General features: G+C 46.9%; 2 protein-coding genes and 1 pseudogene across 6 annotated transcripts in view; 1 reads left to right on the forward strand and 2 right to left on the reverse strand.

Moving 5' to 3' along the window:
• The window catches only part of LOC140217386 (BEN domain-containing protein 5-like), a 386196-nt gene that overhangs the window by 254131 nt on the left and 114222 nt on the right, over positions 1-17843 (reverse strand). The window lies entirely within an intron of this gene.
• The window catches only part of LOC140217385 (uncharacterized), a 362995-nt gene that overhangs the window by 46919 nt on the left and 298233 nt on the right, over positions 1-17843 (forward strand). The gene's annotated exons all lie outside the window — the stretch shown is intronic.
• LOC140217057 (uncharacterized) lies at positions 10863-17232 on the reverse strand (annotated as a pseudogene).

Raw genomic sequence — 17843 nt, forward strand, 5'->3', positions numbered from 1 at the left:
TTGTAGCTGGTTCGCTAGCAGACAACGCTGCAGGGGGCGTGCCGCAATCAGGAGCAGACGGCGCATTTAGGGGGGAGCTGGGCGCGCCCTCGCTTGATGGGGGCGCGAAGGAGGCGGCTGTCAACTCGGCAGGATGTCGAGAGGTGGCACTTGCCCTTTCCGGAGGGACAAAGAAGAAGACGCATGTACTGTGTGTGGTAGATCTGTAGAAACAATAGAACACCTCATACTAAAATGTGATGGGATCCATCCCGATGTCGATGCGGGCACAGTCACACTTCCTGAGGCCCTAGGGTTTAGAGATAACAATAGTCATGTAAATAAATATGCGATGGAAATTTGCAAAAAGCGATTAGAAGATTGGTGGCTCAAAAGCATAGAGGTGACATAAGGTTACGTGTAGGAAGACATATTTAAAGAAAATGGCGAATTTCAATAACTTACAACACAGTTAAACAAAAATAAAAAGCTGAGCATGGTGGCAACTGCCGTCACCCCGTTTCAAAGGGGACGCTCCTACCTTACATCTACAGTGTGCTAGAATAGGGGTAGTGGGCTCAGATGACGGCTCTGCTTGAGGCCCTTGATGTTGCCTCCAAGAGATGGCGGTACAAACATTTTCACCTGAAACGTTTTGCAGTCCTGCGCCCGCACTATGCGGGTTCTGTGGGTTATTTCACCGCATAGCGTAAATCTAAATAAGTTGTTTCTATCTGTATCACCAGAAAGGCGTCAATTTGCATCTTGTGCTATATATTTAAAGAAGAAACTTCACCATTGCGACTGCAACTGCTCGGGAGGCGTTATCGATGACCTCGCGAGTACATAACTTTGGGCGCTGGTTCGCCACCAAAGTGGGCAGCTTGCAGTAGTTTGTAGCAGTTACTGTGAGGATAATGTGAGTGCGATGATTCGTTTTATCTGCATCTAGCACCAGTAATCACCGTGTAATTGTCCACTCCGTTCCACTAAGGCCAGTGTCGAGCGCTTGCCGCTCTCATTAGCAGTGGACCGTTGCCCAAGCTGACCGCACTTCGTCAAGTTGCAGACAGTTTTCTTGCGTCATAAATGAGGCGTGGGGGTACACATCGCCGGAAGGAAATATATGACGCATATATTCATGAAAAATTATTTTCCTTGAAATATCAAACAAGCTTATTTCTATTTGTACACAATAATTCCAGCAGATTTCAGTGAGCGGGTGACATTGTTCTCTGAGCACATAAAATTGCTTTTATTTTTGAATGCACTTTCAAGTTTGTACATTTTATTAGAAACAGCATTGAAACAAAAACGATATACAATATTGTTGCAGGAGTGAAAAATAAGCAAAATCAGCCCCACCGAAGAATACTCAAAGAACTGCACAGATTCCAAAAATATTACAAATGTCACTGTTATTGCATGCAGGAAATATTTTTTTTTACGACAATAACAATGTTTACAAAATAAAACAAACCATATTTTTTTCTCACAGAGCACACACCAGATACAAAGCACTTTAGGAGCATGCCTAAGAACATGGAGTAAGGCGAAATGAAAAAAAAAAAAAATCCCATTTAGGTCATAGTGAACCAGACTCCTGAAGAGTTCAAGTACGGTGTGTTGCGTACTCCAGGGTAGCGTACCGTACTGCTGTTGAGAAGTAGTGTCGCCTGCCTAACGAAGCTCGACCGACATTACTTATTGGGTAGCGTGGCGTTGTCGGCGGGCTGCAGGCATCCGGTAGACCATGGCGACCGAGCAAGGGCGAGACGATTTGCTAGTGCGAAACTTGCACGGTTTATTCAAAGGCAGTTGAATGAAAATAAGAAGAGCATGAAGTATATCAAAGTACATTTCGGAGCCCCTTAAATAGGCTCTCTACAAGTGTGGGCGGGATCTTGCTTCCGTCGATGTCACGTGACAGGCACAGAGAGAGGGCCCCTCCTCCTGCATTACCGAGCAAGGAAAGGAGAAGTCAACCCTCATTTCGACGAATCCTGGCAGAAGGTCCTTTGTGCGCAAGGTGCCCGACGTTAACCCTCGCAGGAGAAGTCAACCCTCGTTTCGACGAATCCTGGTAGAAGGCCCTTTGTGCGCAAGGTGCCTGACGTTAACCATCGCAGGAGAAGTCAACCATCGTTTCGACGAATCCTGGTAGAAGGCCCTTTGTGCGCAAGGTGTCCGACGTTAACCCTCGCAGGAGAAGTCAACCCTCTTTTCCACGAATCCTGGTAGAAGGTCAGGCGAAATTCCTGTCGCCACGTGGTGTCATACGCCAACCCTAACAGGTGTTGGTTCTTTCATGCCCTTTTCATATGGTGCATCGCCACGACATATGGGCTTCATTCACGTTGACATATAATTTTTCATTTTTAGATCTGCCTGCCCCCTCTTCATTCAAAACAAACGTTAATTGAAATTTAAAAAAAATGGAGAAAATGTTTTAAACATCTACTGCACAGCTTTCTCATACAGATTTACTTATTTTCCGATGCTTAGCTGCTTCCCTTCTGCTTCGTTGTCCTGAGTAGATGCTTTTCACGAAAAAATAGAGCCGTGTAGTTAAATAGAAGCTGACAACTTTGCTTGTAACTTCAGCTGCATGCTCATTGCAACCAATGTTGCTCATTCACCTTGCCCTCACGAGGGTGAGTATATCCATAATACTGTCCGCATGCAGTTCTTGCTTACTAAAACATTCTGTAAACAGGTTTTCAAGCATTTCCACAAAATGAAAAAGTGCACTGGAGGGATAAAGAAGACCTTCATTATCCTTCTGTTGTGTATACATAGCAACGTCAGAGCTTTCTGCAAAGGATGACAATGTCAAAGATTGCATACATGGGTCACAGTTTGCTTTCATTATGCACTTTCGTGCAGCATAACCAGCTACATAGAAAATTAGGCTGAATCGCTCCTCTCTACATGCTGGTCACGATCGCCAGGTGACGACAAAGCTGCCTCTGCTGCAGGCAAATTTGCTGCATCAATGAGGCTGTCAACCCGATCCCAAACGGTAGTCTTACGAGGACGAGTGCTGCCACTTCCTTCAATTTCTAGCAGAGCACTTAAAGCACATGGATCTGAATTTCCATACCTTACAGTTTTTACCAAACTGTAGAAGGACATACAATTCATGGTAATTAGGAATTGAGTGGGTGTAGGGTTGTCATTACAGCCAGAAGATTGGCGAACAATACTGAACAAATTTTCTAGGGGGTCTTGACTAAGTCTAGATGTCATTAGGTACTTGTAGCCTAACTTATTAAGTTACGACCGAAGCTCAAGTGTGCTTGACAAGGTGACCTGCAAACTGACGGCTGTTGACTCACTGACAAATCCCCAGCTCCACCTGTGTGCTGCTCCCAAGCTGTCAAATATATCAAAAAGTCTACAATAGTTGCACTGGAAGATGAGTCTTGGCGCAGGGCAGGTCCCACTTGCGAACTGCAGGGAAGCCTTAAAGTTGGCGAATTACGGTGTGGTGCTCAGTATCGATGGCGTTTCAGTCGGTGGCTCAGGCTTTGGTAATGGGAACCGCATAGAGCGCTCGCGATGTTGTGACCAAGTTGTAAACTCAAAGCGCAAGTTGCAGTGTACAATCACGACCACGGGCGAGCAGGAAGCATGCAGCGCCTGCCACCTTCCTAGAATCCTTGCAGAGCTGGGTGATGGCCGCGTTAAAGTTGCCCCGGCAGTCGATCTTGAGGCCAAGATAGTGCACTTTTCTCTGCCACGGCAGGGGCTTCCTAGCAGCGTGAGAGTGACACTTCGAAGTGCGCACAAGACACACGGGGATGGACCATCAGCGCCTCAGTTTTTGATGGCGAGAGCTGGAGCCCTATGCTGGTGAGGTATTTATCGACGGCGTTGATCGCCGACTGAAGAGATTCTCGCATTTCAAAGCCAAGGTCTGTGGGCCCACATGCAAACAGAGCAATGTCATCAGCATAGATCTCCGCGCGAACTTCATGGGTTGTCACATTCGAGATGTAATCGCGGAGCCTTGCCAGAGCCAGGTTGAAAAGAAACAGGCTGAGCACGCTGCCCTGGGGAAAGCCGGAGGTCACACTGCGTGGGGCACTGAGTGTGCGGTCGCCGACGAACTCCGTGACTGAGCACTCGATTCAGGCGTAGAGCAACTCTACCAAATCCGCGAGTGGAACACAACCTGTGCCGCCGGAGCAAAGTGGAAGTGGAACTTCTGTCGCTGAGTTATCCAGTATACCTTGCGTGTTGTCATTTCCTTCCGCTGTTTGCTCCCAGCACCGCCCCACTGGTTACTTGTCTGTTCAGCGCTGTTCACCTGTTGCTTAAAAGTGCGGAATGGATATCTCGCCAAGCGTGCAGCAGCTTTTGCTTCCTATTATCCCCAACTTCTGCGTGAACTTTATTTCGATGGTCCAGTTCGATGCAGTTTTATTTCGATGCACCAGCTCCAATACGGTGTCAGAGCTAGTGGTTCTCATGTTTACATTCAGGTAATTACAGGGTTACTAAGAATGTCATACCATCATTGCGTGATTACGCAGAAGCCTAGTGCTGTGATTAAAGTGGATTAAAGCTCAAGGAAACGAACAGTTTGCAGCAGGATCCATTTAGGGCTTATGGTGTTTTGAAGCTAAAAGAAAAGTAGTTTGGAGCAGGATGGTTTAGTGCCCGCAATTTTTCTGCAGGAGCTTTGCCAAGACTTTCGGGGCTTAATTTTTCGAGGCCTGCGCAGTGCTTGCTCTTCACCAGATTCTTCAATGTGATTATCACTGCAGTTCTGCCACTGAACGTCATTGGGTACTTGTTCATCATCATCATCATCTGGCTCTACATCACCATACTCGATGCACAAGTTGTGGAGAATGCAGCAGCTTATGATGAACTTGAGCCAGTGAATAGTGCGGAGCTCAAGATACATCATCTGTCTGAAGCGCTTTTTGAGGGTGCTAAACACATTTTCGATGAGCACTCTTGTGGCTGAAAACTCATAATTAAATTCTTTTTGGTGTTTTGTCAACGCACCATAATCTCTGTAGGGTGGCAACAGGTATTCCCTCAGTGGATACGCTGCGTCTCCTAAAAGATGGAAGGACCCCTGACATACTGCAAAGACTTTCTTTGATAGTGGCGACAAGCTGAACACATGGGAATCATGCATTTTTCTTCAGCTTCCAATGAATGTATCCTGGAAGTGCCTTTTTTCATCGCAGACAGCTTGTAGTGTCAGTGAAAGGTAGTGGTGCCTGTTACAAAATGTTGAAGCAACCTTCTTGTCTGGGCACTGTATCCTGATGTAGGACCCATCTATGCAACCAATAACATCAGGCATTCCAGACACCTGCAAACAAGTCATACACTTGTATTGAGTGATATCATCCATGTCTGAACAGAAAATGAGCATTTGCAAGGAGTTTTAACAGGAAATACTGGTCTGATACCCATTAACAGCATACCCATCATGACACAGCACCATTTATTTTCAGGTAAAGAAACAAAATGCAAACAAAATGCAAATTTAAGAAGTACTGAAGGTAGCATACACTGTCGTGCACACAACGTATTACATGTTTTTACTATCCACTTCTCTTATTACTATAACAGAATGGGAGAGAAAAGAAAACAAAGCCTGTGCATGTTCTTCCCTTAAGCGAGTTGAAGCACGTAATAAGAATTTACTTGCAAAAGCAGACACAGTCTATATTGCATCGTACACCCGGATATCTGAACAGAAATCTACTGTTGTGGGTGATGACAAAGCATGCAGCATCATTCCTGTGCAAGGAATTGGCTGTGATCCAAGGAGATACTTTTAGGTTGAATGTTTCCACAACCCCCGGCAGAAATTCTGAGCGTTATCATCACAAGCTATCATATTTTCATGAAGGTCCAGCATAGTGCGTTATAGAGCTTGAAATAGCAAACAATAAAATGTGCACAGTGATGTTGCGATATCATCAATGAAACTTGGCTGGCCAGTATTCATTGTTCCTTATAGGTAAAGAAAATCAAAACAAACCTTCCCAAAACTTCTAGTGAGGTTCTTCAGGTCAGCAGGAAACTTTATCAACGATGGTTCCAGAGTCAGGACAAAGTGTTCTGACAAGTCGAACCGGCTTGCCTCGTTTCTCATGCAGGTTTTGTTAGCCGCGTACCTGCGCAGTAGGATTACATGCATCCGAAAAAGCAGCTTCAGACTATACTGCAAGCAACGAGCTCATAGTCAAATGCATTTTTATGCAGGCATCCGACGCCCTCGCGTTTCATTTATCATTGTTCATTTGGCAGGTGCATAGAAAAAAAGGCGAGAACTAACCAGATAAAAGACAAGATATGCATTTCTGCAGATTTCACTGGAACCCTTCCATGTCTGCTCGAAGGGCACACAGATGACATAGCAAACTCGGCGATGAACTTTTCAGCCGCAGGTCGAGCTAGCCTGAAGTGCTTTCGGAACTGCACAAAAAAAGAAGCAGAAACGAAAGCACCGCAACGTGTTAAACCTTGAGTATCATGCTTTCCTTTTTTTTTCTTTACCTCATTGTCCAAGTAGTGACGCACAATGTCAACGATGAAGCTGACTACATTGGCCCTCTTCGCGGAAATGCGGAACATCCTGTCGAATTCCTGCTCGTAAGTGGCAGTTTCAGCGTTGCTGTCACTATCCGACAAATCGGTCGTGTCGGAACTTGAGCTTTCCGACTCGCAGCTGTCGCTATCGAGTAGCAGAAGTAATGCCACATGCTTTGCCGAACTAGCTGAGCCATTCATGTCGTCCGCCATTACCACCATGACTCGCGAGTCGTCACCGGTGGTTGCCCCCCAGCAGGCAAACATGGTAAAGGAAATACGTCACGCAGAGTTCTGGTCCACTCCGCCGATATTGACGAAGCACCTTTTTCTGTTCCACGGAGTGACTCCCACTCTGAATCCACTCCAACTCTCTCATTGGAACACTTTACTCCCAGCCTCACTCTGTCATTGGAACAAACTTGCTCCAACTTCACCATTGGTATTCAACAATAGTCAAAGAGGTGGCCGGAGCTCACGAAGAGCTTGAATGATGGTAGTGTGAGGGAGACCATCAAATGCGCGTTGCACATCGCGCAGTACGAGATATCCGGCTTTTTAACGGCTTGCTGCGTCCTCGACATTGGCGACAACGTCCACGAGCGAGTCAGCTGTTGAGCGCAGTCGGCGAAAGCCACTTTGTTGAGGAGCAAAAGCGTCGAGGGTGAAGGCAATCCACTCAAGGTGGCGTAAAGCCATGGCCTCCAGTGTTTTCCCGGCTACCGAAGTAAGCAACACTGGGCGATAGGAACTGATGTTCGTGGCAGCTTTTCCGCTCTTGAGAAGAGGGACAACAATTGCCTCTTTCCAGTCGGCGGGAATGATGCCGCTGCGCCAGACACAGTTAAAGGCCTCGAGAAGTGAAGGGAGCTGCGCTGCATCTACGTTCCTGAGCACCTGATTAGTCAGTCCGTCAGCACCAGGCGCGGAGCGTCGCTTCCAAGCGTCGAGAACAACACACAGCTTACTGATGGTGAATTCGGCCGAACACAGCACCTCAACATGCTCCAATATTGCGCTTGTGGGGAAATAGCGTGGGGGAGCGAGGAGTTCAGCCATGTTGTGTGACGGTAGTTCACAGGATGCAGTTTCAGGGTGCACAGACTGTGACGGCAGAGTGAACGAATCGGCGAAGAGTGCGGCAGATTGCTTGGCACTGACTCCCTGAGCCACCGCTATGAAGAGCGCAGATTGGCGGGGGATCTTGGGACGAAGGAGGGCAGCGAGAGTGCGCCAAGGGTGCGACTTGTCGCGAGTGTCCTCCAACGACATGCAGAGACTTTCCCAGCACTGATGGCGGTGCTGCCTGGCATGACGGTGACACGCCGCATCCAGTGCATACAGAATCCAGTGCTCAATCTTGTCACTCTGGATGGCATGGTGTTCGGCACGGCAGCGGACAGCGCGCAGGTTGAGAAATTTGATGTCGGAGGCCGGCATTCTAGCAGACACCGTGCACGACTTCGTCGCAGTGTCAACGCACCTCGAAACATGCGTAAGAAAGTGTGTTCACAGGAGGGGGTGTGGTACAGAGGGACCGGAACTGGGACCAGTCCGTGACGCGGTAGGTGCACATCCTCTTGCGGCTAAGGCCGAGCGGGTCGAGAGAGATCGGATAGTGATCTGACCCCTGCATGTCAGGACTGCAAACCCACTCGTAGTGGCAGCGTTCACTCACCAATGACTCACCATGCACCGCCCGACGCACTAAAGTGGGACTGCCGGTGTTTATGAGCTGCAGGCCAGAGGTAAGGGTCGAGTTCAGCAGGTTCCTGCCATTCGGCTCAGTGTGAGCGCTGCCCCACGCCGTGTAGCCCGCACACAACACAGTCACCATCGATGTGCGCAGTGAGGCTCTCAATGAAGGTCGTATCCCACCGTCGTACGGGCCAACGTTACTAGACTAGCTTCAGTTGTAAAACTCCCCGCCCGCGCGCTTACAGCCGCTGTCGCCACTTCTGTGACAGCCGCTAGAGGGCAACGCTGTTCCATCGGGCTCCACTGCAGACGCCTCGTCACAGCCTTGAGCTCGTGCGGACGGGCAGTTTGCGCGTGTTTCGCGCTCGCTGGCGTTCTCCCTTCTCCGAATTAGTGATACCACGAGAAAGCAGTATCCACCTATAGCAAGAAGATTTATCGCGCCAGTTCGTTAATACTGAAAGAAGGGTAAACTGCACGAAAGGAAGAAACGCATACAGCGAAGTGCGGAAGCTGCGTTTCTAAATGTCGTGTGTTTCTTCCTGTCGTCTTAACGTTTCGCGCAGTTCAGGCTCACGAGCCTGAATATCTGGCCTAAGTGCGTGATTGTAGGATGATCTGTATCCCCACCGAAGCTTCTCACCACGCCAAAGAAGCGCTACAAAAAGAAAGATGAGGTCGGTCTTTGTACACACAAGCCACAAAAAAAAAAAAAAAAAAAAGAATGAAAGAAAGAAAGAAAAAGAAAGAAGTCGGATTTTTCATTCCGTGAAGATGCTTAATCAGCGAAACTGAAACGTGCGGCCCCTGTGTTTATCACTGGGTTGAGGGTTCATTAAAGTATTTCTCAGTTATGAGGTTACACACACACAATCGGCTACGAGAGAGAACGACGTCACTGACGGTATGCCCGCAGTCCGCAGTTGTCGCGTGCGTTCGATGTCTCGAGTTTGCTCGGCGGCGTGGTTAGCAGCCTTCGCCTGCGATTTGCCGCTTGTAATTCTACAATATTAAATTTCTTCAAAATTAAATTTCTTCAAAATTAAATCTTTCCGTTACGTAAGACCATGAGTGGCTCATACCCCGTAAACGCGGCCTCCCCATTACGACGACAGAAGTGAAGTGAAATTCTACGCTGGAAAGATGAACGGCCACGCAGCCAGCTGAGGAAGACGACGACGAACGCGGGAGCTGTGGCACAAGCGCGTGCCGTTGATTTCGCAGAGAGTTCCCGGTCGGTACGAGGAATCGCTCTGTTTCACGCCGAGCGAAGCGTCGCTTTGCTGGGAGCAGAGAAAAAGTGGTGCGCCGAACTGTTGACATCGTTCCGATAGCGGCCTCTGCAGCCAGGTACGCAGCACGGCGGCATCGTCTGCTGATATTCTTAAGAAACTCGGCGAAGGCTACAGTTCCAAGGATGACATGCTTGCGAAATTCGCTCTCAACAACGAACCACAGAATACATCAACGCCGCACCGCGTGCTTAGTCCGGCCCGCCCGCGTAGCCGGCTAGTGAGGAAGTGAAGCCGGGCGCGACTGCAGCGCCACGAAGGCGCGGGCGGGTGGCGGTTCCGCGCAACGGCGCCGAGTTTTAAAACTGAAGCTAGTCTAGTAACGTTGGTACGGGCTGCACATACACGCTGGCGACGCAAGTGTCGGCCCCCCCAACGCGCATAGTCACAGCTACACACTATGGAGGTGGGAACGATGTTGGCCACAGAAATGACGGCTTGAGCAAGGCGCGCACGAACATAAACAGATGCGCGGGAGCGACTGGGCAGATGGAGCAGATCACAATAAGGGCAGTTTGTCGCAAGTCCTTAGCTCGCACGTGGTTGCACTGTGATAGCCCACGTATCCCAGAAGGTTGTACTCCCCGGTGCATATGTCTCCTGCAGTGCGAGCACGTCGTACTCGTGCAGGAGAAGTTGCTCGGAGAGCTCGGCGAGTCGGCAGCGCAACGGGCACAAGTTCCATTGCAGGATGCGCGGCCGGCGTTTTGTTGTGCGACTAGCCATGGTGAGACAGGGCTTCTGAGCGGCCAGGGCTCAGAGATGTATGGCAGAGTTGGTACCTCTCGTGAGAATTTAATAGGAAGAACAAAAAATTAAGCTAACAGACTGGCTATGATGACAAGTAAGCATGAATGGATGTGGAGTGTCATTTCTTCATCTCACACCAAGCTTGGGGCCAGCCAGACTTATTCCTAAAATTGAGGAAAATTTTTCTAATTAAATACATATTAAGAGTATTCTCTTCATAATCTGAAAATTAAAGAATGGTTATTTGGTTATTCATATTTAGTTGGGAACAGCGCAAAGGACACTGACAAAGTAAGGTCTTATACAGTAATGACACATAGTGCTGGCTGACAAATGATTTAATTTTAGAACAGACAAACAGTTAAGTACTCTGGAATGCTTCCTAAAAGCCATAAAAAAACCAAAGAAGCAGGAAGCAGTTGTACAAAATAATGTATGTGCATGGAAAATGCACCTGGTCATTGGTTTGCAGACGTATGCCATTTACTTGTCACTTAACAAAACATGTGCTGCACTGAAACATTTCTCTTACAATTAGGCAATTCTAGTACACTCTAGGTAAGAGCATACCAAGGCCTCTATTGCTGAAAAGGGAAACTGATGGAAGGCGCTTGATGTCCAGCTATGAAGTTGCTTCATCCTCACAGCTGGCAATGAAACGGCTGCAGCTGCAGTCCTGAAATAAAGGAGAAAAATTAGACACTAAAATGGTCACATAGAACACGAAAAAGCTGGTCGAAAGTTTCCAGAGTTGAAGGCTTCCAAAGTTCCCCTTCTTTGGAAGCCTGGTGCCATATAGCTTGTCTTGCCGCCGGATTACTCTCTCTGTTGTATAACAGATGTATATTATAGAATATGATGGTATCTGTAGACCACCACGATTTTTCCGCTTGAAAATGCAGACGGACTTCTGTTTGACATCATTGCCAAATGAGACACTGCACAAGGTATCCACCTTCGCACCATCAGATAAACAAACCCTGCAATGTAACCACTTACGTTGCCAGTGTATGGTGACAGCGAAGGAAGATGTTCAGTCTCCCTTTCAAGTTCACTTTCTTCAGAGGGCTCATTACCATGCAGGACATCTCCGCAACCATTTTGCTTTGACACAGTCATGTCCAGCTCATCATGAGCGTCTGTCACACTGCTCACGTACAAAATTCGGGTGTCGTCAAGCCATACAATTTCCTCGTCCCCCTTTCACCTCATTGTGAACAATGAGCCGTTTGTAGGCTGCGATGAACTGTGCGACTGTGGGATTGTTGTTCCACCCTCCTTTGGAGCATATTGCACAGAAGAACATGGATGTTCAGGGGACGTTCAGGATATATATCCAGAGAGCATCCAACGGATATTCCAGATATACACATACCTTTAAGCGACAATAGTGGTCGGGACACATTCACGCACCTGGTCGTTATACGTGCTTATCGAATGCTTGAATGCATTCTGCTATAGTGACTCTGCTTTAAATAAACAAAACATGGACTTACACCCACTTCCAAATACAATTATACTTTAATTGTCACCTTATACATATAAGGACCATAAAGCACATATGTGCACACTGTTCAAATACCCAATATATACACTGATAAAAAAAGGAAAATTTGCAATTACTATAGCACAACAGAACGAAAATTCTTATTGCCATTATTAAACTGTGAAAGCAACAAAAATGGCATGAAGGATATAATCTTGACCACATCACTTCAGTAGCACCGAAAACGCCTGCGATTAAGACATGTGCAGCAATGGAATCGTAACAAATTTGCCATGCCAGGGTAACCTGACAGGCTTACGCACATTCCTTAATGGCCAACATTTAGCATCAGAAAACTGCAAAACCACAGAAACAACAATGGTGCAAGAAGAAAATGACTTTTCGTAGAAGTTTTCCTTCAGCATGAATTCGCGACCAATGATGCAGGGTGCTTGTGTAGCTCTAAAGTGTGCGAAACTGTCTACAGTCAAGACATAGCCATCTATTATGCAGCAGTTATCAGGAACCATGGCCTGTTTGTACTGGTGTGGTGCACAGGTAGCTAAGAGAGGCCCATCTGAATGTTCTTTTGTTAACTTAATCATGTTCAGTGAATGAAGGGTTGCCTCCACCTTTCCCTCTCGCTCTTTTAAGCGATTGTATAGCTGGGAAAGTGGAGTCCTCTGACTTTTTAGAAGCCGCTTGAGGAACTGCATATTATTTTCGAAAGGAAATGTGCTGAACAGGTCTAGTGGTCCATGCTTGCATACATAATTTCCAATATGCAATACACAGTGAACATTGTAGAAACCTGGTCATTTCCATAAAATTTTTCAAAAGCTTTAAGGAGGTATGGTAGGGTAAACGGTACATGTTACATTTAACGTATTATTTTAGAAACAAGTGCAGATATTTACATCAAATTTCGTACGCTCACAACAGATGCCCCTGCGTACAATATGGAACACTTTTTGTGAGCTTAAATTGTTTACCTGTCATTTGGCCCATTCCCAAAATGTCAGGTGTGTTTAATTATTCAATGTACCTTTTCTCTGTAACCACTCAAAGGAATGTGGTGATATTAGGCAGTGTTGTTCTACATACCCATAGGTTATATCTGAACTAAAGACATGCCACATTCTTTTAGGAATTTGTTCCCTAAAAAAGAATACTGCTGCATGCACAGAGGCACAAGGGGGGGTGTCTTGAAGTGTAATTTTTTTCCAGCGTTATCATTCATATCATCTGCAATTTTTTTAGTTCCGAATATTTAGGACTGGCTAATGTACATGTGGGCAAAGTTTCACTGAAATCCGATTAATACTTTCTGAGAAAAGGTACATTGAATTTGAGGAACTTGCAAAAAACACAATTTGAGAAAAATGAAGCTTTATGTTTGCATACTTCTCATGCATGCTCAAAATGCCCCAGGAGAATACATTTCACGGCTGACATTCTTGCAGGTGTCTCCAAAACCCTTCTTAGAGTTCCTTTTTACCCGTCGTGTTTCCTTGCTCTCGGCAGAGTCATACAATTCTGCCCTGTCAACGCGCTCTTTGTCCATTCTGTCGAGGGCAACATCACAAAACACACCTGGAACAATTCCAAGAGCCTCTAGAACAGCTTTTCTTGCAGAGTTACCATCATTGTAGTAGGCTACAGCATCATTAGCTGCTGTCCTCAAGGTGTCAGCACTGACAAATGTTGTCTTAGCGCAACAACACCAGATGAGTTGGTTCAGCGACTCATTGGTGTTCTGTGTTCGTCCGTGAAGACATTTGCTCAGAAGACTTGGATCTGACAACGCCTTGAACACTGGCTTGATGACGTCCATCACGGCCTCAGGAAGGTAGCTTTTGTGGGAGTAGGTCTCAAGGCTTCCCTCAACAAGGCTGCGGTTATACCCACACCATGAAGAGGGTCCCTTTGGGCAGAGTCCATGGTGGGGCTTGGTATCTGTGGATAACTTATGAAAGTATATTGCCCACACCGCTCGTCTCATATTATCCAGACTGTCTGTATTTCCCCGAATAGCTTTGCCATAGTAAACCTGAAGGGAGTCAATGTCCTTTTCTGTGAGGCGCCCTCTCCCGGAAAGTGGTAGACCATCGGCAAGCTTTTTCCCCTTCTCATTCTTCTTGATGTTCCTGAGCCTTGTGCCCATTCGCTTCTGGACATGTCCTACACATTCATGTTTTTCTATGGCCTTCTCGTATGGCTGCGAGTCTCTTACCGAAATGTACGCCTTACTGTCTCCATCACCAATGTAACTTGTGTACATTAGTTGGTGCTTTTCAACAGAGCGCCCAAAGATTTTTACTGCTCCAGCAGATTTCATTCCACCAGATGGCCCATCGTAGGTAACTTTACATTCATTCAAGTTGTCATCTGTGTGAAGATTGCGGGCACACATGTGGCAAAACTTGGACTCTACTTCAAAGTCGAGCACTTTTCCAGTGTCGGCCGATATCGCTGCTACGACGCCATGTAGTGAAGAATAACCCCGCTTCATCCACGTCCCATCCACTGTGACCGCAGTTTCCAGCTCTCCATCAGAGGCGAAGGCCTCTTTCTTCAGTTCTTCGGCAGCTTTTGCCATGCTATTACTCACAGCGGTCGTAGATGCGCAAAGAAGCCTCGCGTTGTACGATGCAAACTTTGTTGGCGGTGGCGGTAGATTGAGCACAGCACACAGGATGCGACCAGATGCCAAACCTTTGCCGCAGGTGCGAAGGGCATAAACGAACCTTTGATTTACTTCAAAGACGTTGCCAGCAATGCGCCTTTATGTCTCAAGCACACTGAGAGCATCGCACTCGCTGCAGGTGAAATTTATGGAGGATGCCAAACCGCTTCGCCTGTTAATAGCTTCTTCCAGTATTATTGCACCCTTGTTGCACTTTTTACACACAGCAACATCTTGCAAGAAACTGCGCAGAAGAGCGAAGTCGATTAGACGGTAGCCAGTCGTACTTGCCCCGTCTACATCAAAGGAATCACAACTGATCCTCTCACCAAGTTTTGTGAAGCTTGCGCTTCGTCGTGCCGGTTTCTCACTGCCCTTCTTGCTAGTGAACCGATTACCTTTGAAAGTTCTCTTTCTGCTCCATTTGCTGGACGATCGTGCCATCTTCTGGGCAAGCAATACGTTTGAAACACGAAACAGACACGACCGCAACCGTAATGATGCCAACAATAGAGACTTTTAGCTTGTACGCTATTCCGGTAAACGGGAGCGGTTTGGGCGGATTACCGGATGGTCGGGGCGTAAACGTGAGCGGTGAAGCCGCCTGGTGTTGTAGAGCTCAACCAGACAAACGCATAGCTAAAACTGCAGTAACTCACCATATCCTGCTTCGCCACTCGTGCAAATTTTTGGCAGCGGCGTAATTGTGAACACGATTACGCCACTGTCGAAAATTTACGCCAGCAGCTAAGCAGAATATAGTAATTAGCTCTGTGTTTGTGTGGTTGAGCTTTGCGCCACCAGCTGGCGCTACTAATCTGGCCGCTCACGTTTACGCTCCCGCTAAACCGGAAAACCGCCCGCGCTTGCCCGAATACCGGACACGCTAAAAGTCTCTAATAACAAACACGAAACACGCTACAAGAGCACCACTAGCGAACATCTGCTATCAAAGTAAATATTTTTAATACAATATGATCTGTTAATGCACAACATTTATTTGCCACACATACCCAAGCAAAAAAAACCGCGCCATAATGAAGGAAATTGCGAAAGACAACGATAAACAAACCGGCCTCCGAACTCCGTCCACCATTTTTAAACACCAGAGCGCGCGGCACATTTTGGCGCGGCATTTAAACCGTTTTGAGCGGGCGCTCGAGGCCGCACTTCCACAGGTTTATTCTTCATAGTGCACTCGATTTTTCTGGGCCAAAATTGCAAATTCGATTTTTTGGATGTTTACCCTACCTTACCTCCTTAATAAAGTTCTGAAGAAGAGGCTCGGCATATCAGTATGCTGCCGGCACAGGCTAGGACTTGCCAGAATGTAGATTGCACAGTGCAGCGAAAGAAAGTTCATGTAAAGATCTGAAGGCAGAACGGGCAGGAGTACTACAGGCCCAGTGTTGAGGCGAAGTAGTCTAAATTCTGTTGCCTTCCAACACTCGGCCTCTGCTACACTTCTAGGTTTGCGGGAAAATTCTTGAGGAACATACGGAGCTAAAGAAAGGTTTAAGTTAAACAACCATCTGCGCTCTGCAGGCCCGTGACGGACCTCTAAACGACCACCAAGCACTAAGCAACTTTTTTATAATGCCCAGACATAATAGGTGCCTGTAGTCGGGGGGTGTCGAGGCAATCCAGTCTATGGGAAGCGACATCAAAACTGAGATGCCCGGGTGATGGTCAGGGTCAGTCTGACGCCTGAATAAGTGATCAGTGCGCAAAGTGGAGGATATTGTTGGAAAGCAGAGTTGACTGCTCCTGTATGTGCCCTCTACTGTGCATTTGGACACCCAGAATACCGAGTGTGTCCTTTAATTTGAAAAACAAACGACCATGCTGGTGCATCTAAAACAAAACATGTTGACGAAACCTCTATTACTCACTGCTCAAAAGCCATTCCACGTTAAAGAAGCTGTTTCAGCTCACTGACAAGGGGGCTCAGAAAATCATTTGCTGAAACAGTCATTGATGGGCCAGAAAAAATGCCGACTACAAAGGAGGAAAGTCTGCCATGCTCACCAATCATGCACTGTATTGGCCATAACTGCGTGGTAGAACTCTTAGAAATTGGCGGTCCGTCATTGTGAAATAACACAGGAACATGGCTGCCCTTAAAACATGCTTCCGACAAGGCATTTTCTATTCAGCACTGCAACGCCTGTGTTAGAAGCAAATACAAGACGTGGGATTAAGAAAATACTTAGAATTGTCGATGTTTAATGTAACATCTTGTATAACTGTTTAACAGTTTCCTCCGACCCACTAATAGCTAACTCCACTATTAACTCTGCAATTTCTGTGACCTGACTGTCAGGCACTGCCAGTCAAGCCCTCTGAGGCTTTGGTAGGCCTGCTATATGTACTTTGTTTTCTTTATGCACAATAAGGATTGTATTGTATTGTATTATAAGCAAAAGTGAGTTTCGTGCTCACAAGCCATTGCAGTTAAAGCAAATCTGTGCACACTGTGTACCCTTGGGCGTGGAGAGCAAAGTGCCAGCGTCATTTGGGAGAGATGAGGGGTCAAAGCTATTTGTGTTGAGCATCTTTAGCAGAGATGTGACCGCTGTATACGTAACGTTTTCCTTAATGGCCCAAATGCACTGTTTTTCAGCAAAATCAGGGCGCCGATGAAGAATCCACGGTAGCTAATTCAAATGTAGGCTCCGGGGTTTTGCTTGCCAGAGAACCCACACTGACTTGGGATCCTTTTGTGCAGCTCTCACAGCCAAGTCAACCACCCGAAGAGTCATGTAGAGTCGATCCATCAGGGAAGCAAGGCACATTCTCCTTATTGCGCGTAGTGTCGCAACCACCGGCCTGAACTTCTGATGTCGCCTTGGTGCAGCGGCTAGCACCACAAGGCGCACAAATGTTCGCAGGAACAGTGCGACTGCGCGTTTTAACGCATGTGTGCGGCATATATGCGCCACTGCACAGTTCTAGACTTGCGACTTTTCCAGCCGTTCACTGCTGGCTGCCGGTGCGAGACCCGAAGTCCTTGAATATCGTCTTTGTTTCCAGCGACGCTCTCTTTCGTGTGTACGACTTCTCCCTCAGACTTGGCATGCTGGCATCTGTGAAGAAAACACCTTTCAATACCCAAATGAATTAAAAAAGAAATCAATGTAGCGGTCATACCTTAGTAGCTGAGCAGGAGACTTCGGCAGGCACGGAAGGTGAGAAACGAATCAACACTTTCAGGAGTTTTTTTTTTTCGAAATGGGTCAAATCCACGTAAAGAGAAGTTGAGAAAAAAGCGAAAATCTGTTACCAGACCTAAATGCAACGCTATCAAAGCTATTATATGATATGCTTTACATATCAGTTAGGACAAGTTTATGGCCACAAGTAATGAAGAATTATGTGGCGGATTTGA

Source organism: Dermacentor andersoni, chromosome 4 (genome assembly GCF_023375885.2).
Source record: "Dermacentor andersoni chromosome 4, qqDerAnde1_hic_scaffold, whole genome shotgun sequence".
Classification (NCBI taxonomy): domain Eukaryota; kingdom Metazoa; phylum Arthropoda; class Arachnida; order Ixodida; family Ixodidae; genus Dermacentor; species Dermacentor andersoni.